Genomic DNA, 3,680 nt, shown 5'->3' with positions numbered 1-3,680 from the left:
AATTTTACCTGTTAAATATTTTTAAAATATTGTTATGGAAGCAAACTTATAATTTGTAGCGCAAGATTCGTTTTTTTCATACCGGTGGCGATCTGGATGGCAAATAAACACCCCACTATAACCATAAACGGAAAATAAAACATTGATAACTACACATGCATACCTCTGAAAAATGTCATAGGGGAAAACAACAGATTTCTCATCGCGAGAGTGAGAGAAAGCGAGTGAGAGAGAGAGAGAGGGAGAGAGAGACGTCTTAGGATTAACCATATTAAACACGCGTTTTTTGTTGTTTTGTGTGAACACCAAGGACATCGCCGGCGAGGGTGAGAAAGAGGATAAGCGGCAACACAAATATGACGCCTCACAAAAATAAAGAAGATGGACCTATTGTGGTGTTGAGTGATGGTTGTTGAGTTAAGAGCGTGTGTTATGTTTTCTCTCCCGTTGCAACGCACGGGCTCTTTTGCTAGTTAACACTAATTTAAACATAACACTAATTAGTCAGGGGCCTGGGCCCACGTGTTAGTCAGCCAGAGGAGGTCAAGCCCCTGGTCAGCGGGGTCATACCCGTCGGACATGGCCCATGGCTCGTCGCCGGCGAGGCCAGAGACGGCGGATGGCCTCAGATTTGGTCCTCCGGTGACCAAATCGACGGCGGAGGCATGCTACGCGTAGCTGGGGAGCTGCTGCATCCAGTGGTGCAAGTGGTTGGACTCGGGGACGCCGGAAACAGCGACGGCGTCGAGGTCAGTGGCGACTGGAGCTCGGGCATCGACGGATTCGTCGCTATGGTGAGCAAGGCGTGCGTTGCTTGGCATATATGGCAGCTGCACGTGCTAACAAGGCTGTTGGGCATGCTAGCATGACCAAAGGGGTCACCGGAGTGACGCCGACGACGAGCTCGGGCGGAGGTGAGCTTCGGCCTCGATGAACATGATGGCTACGGTGTGCAAAAGGACGCAACGTTAGGGGGGAAATGACCGGAGGCTCACAGCGCGTCGATTGAAGTGCTTGGCGGGCTCGGGGAAGGCCTACAGACGACAGAGCAGCAATGGCAATCACCGGATCGTGCAGAAGAAGACTATGGCGTTCAGGACAAAACAGGGCTTCCCAACTCGCGTGTCTAAGCGAGGAGGAAGAGGTGGTCAAGGCGGAGCTCCTGTGCACTTCGGGTGATCGTGAGGAGCACGGTGGGTACGTCCGCGAGGGGCGGCGCACTATGAGGCACTCGGGCACGCTGCGGGGAGATAGCAGAGGAGGGGAAAGTGAGCGCGTCGAGGACGAGGGGGTTCGGGGGGAGTAGCGTGGCGCCACCAGAGCGTCTAGACCGTCGAGAGGAGAAGCAGGCAGGGTGGAGGTCGCCGGCGTGCGGCAACTACGCGCCGGGCACGCGCGCTCATCCTCCTAGCAAGGAGGAAGACGACAGGAGGGCGTGGTCAGGTGGGCTGGGCCGCTAGCTGGGCCGCCAGGTAAGGTCCAGGTGGGTTTCTCTCTCTCTCTCTGCTTTCTGTCTTTTATTTCTCTTCTCTATTTCTCTGTATTTTGTTTTGATTTGATTTAAAACATCTAATCATTTTTAAACTTTATGTAAATTGTTATGTGAGCTCAGAAACTAGTCCAAGGTCACAGGCAACTTACAAAAAATATTTGAACTTTATTTCTTATATAACAGAAATAAATCCAACTCAAATATGTCATTGATTTAATTCAAAGGCCCAAAATAAATATTTCTATGATTCCAAAAATATTGGTTTGAATTTTACCTCTTACCAATATTTTCACAGAGTACCAGGAACATTTCCTTGGACTCATTTGATGAGAATTAAATGTTGATTATTTTTGAACTGATTTCTGAGGGTTTCAACAAACCTCAATTCAACTTTCAGAAATTTTAGACATGATGCATGAGTGCAGATGCAACTATTTCACTTTGGTATTCTAGGGCTGTGACAACGTTCCACGAGCCGGGCTGGGAAGAAGAGATGTTGGAAGCCGAGGCCTTCTATGAGCCACCCAGGAGCCTCGCCGACCCCGTCGACGGAAACCATCGCAGGGTACCGCTGATAACTCAGGAGCAGGCTTACACTAACCATGGATCGCAGGTGGACCAGGCCGTGTCGGCGGACGGCGCCCCCAGTGCTGCGGCCCCACCCCTACCAGGGGCGGTGCACTGGGGGCTGCGCGGAAGGGGTCCGGAGCAAGGCCCACCCCCATGTCACGCGGGCAAGGCGTCGCCTGGAGGTAGGTCCTCCGCCTGGGAGGCGCCGGCAAGCCCTCCCCCCGGCAGAGGGCCCGTGGTCGCCGAGGACGCCACTGGCATCCCCTCTGCCCCTTGGCCTCGTCCTGGTTTCCGGACGCCCAAACGGTGGTCGAGGGTGGCGCAAGGTGGGGCCCTCGTCTAGCGATATGAAGCAAGGCTGGTTCCTGTGAAGCTCTCCGCCCGTGACACTCTCACGTAATAATGAGTGGGGCTATACATGCCCCGGAGTCCCCGGAGAGCTGCCCTCGGGCCTCAGGTGCTCCCGCCCACGTCCTAGTGGAAGCACCATGCCCCGCGCTGGCCGTCGACACTGTCCCCCAACGACTAAGCTCACGGTTGACAAAGGCACTAGTCTCCGCGCTGGTGAGAAGACAAGAAGACTAGCTAGGTGCCGGACGCGGCCTTTTGTTTTCAACCACTTTTTTCTGTAGCTCAATTTGCAACCTTTGGATTTGAATTTGAAGTTGTATTTTCATTCCAATCGCGGGGGGCGTCTTTTCTCGTTCGTATTAATTTCGTGAGTTTTCTGGATTCGTGCGTTGTTTTGTGGTTTGCGTCTGCCACCTCCCCCATTCCGAGCAACTCGGGAGCGGGGAATGAGCATTGCGTACACACACTGCGCACACCCTGCCATGACTGGCGCTCGCTCCTTGCGAGGCCCTCTCGGGAAGACTAGCAGACTCCTCAGGAGCCCCAAGCCTCGTGAGCCCGCGAAGATCTCCCCTCAAGAAAATACACATCCGCAGCAACCGTCGGCGTCCTCCCGATGCTCTGTTCACCCGTCATCAGCAACGTCCAAGTCACCAAGACCCTCATCGACGGCGGCGCAGGGCTCAATGTCCTGTCCGTCGAAACGTTCGACAACCTTCAAGTGCCCTACGACTAGCTGCAACCTACCAAGCCTTTCTCAGGAGTGACCGACGGCTCCACCACCCCGATAGGGTAGGTCCACCTCCCTGTCACCATAGGTCAGCGCGACAACTACCGCACCGAGCTCATCGACTTCGACGTCGCCCACATCCTACTACGTACAACGCCATCCTTAGGTATCCAGCATTGGCCAAGTTTATGGCGGTGACCCACCACGGCTACAACGTCATCAAGATGTCGGGGAGTGGAGGCATCATCACGGTCCCCTGCGAAGAAAGAGATGCGGTATGCTCCCTTAAGCGCACCTTCCAAGCCGCTGCGATTGAAGATCCAGACAACGCAGGCACCCCGTACCCTCCTGAGGCCATCCCAAAGAAGAAGAAGCAACTACTCTGTACAGGTCATCAGGAGAGCGACGCCTCCAGCGGCACCACCTCAGGATCCGCGCCCGCACCTAGGGCGCCTCCTTCCCTCACATAGGAAGGCTCGGGGGCTCTCTTCTAGAGGGCCTCAGACCTAGCCAATGTCACGAGGGAGGTGCTCGGGC

Source organism: Triticum urartu, chromosome 2 (assembly GCF_003073215.2).
Source record: "Triticum urartu cultivar G1812 chromosome 2, Tu2.1, whole genome shotgun sequence".
Taxonomy (NCBI): Eukaryota; Viridiplantae; Streptophyta; class Magnoliopsida; order Poales; family Poaceae; genus Triticum; species Triticum urartu.
Note: the sequence above shows the minus strand (reverse complement) of the source record.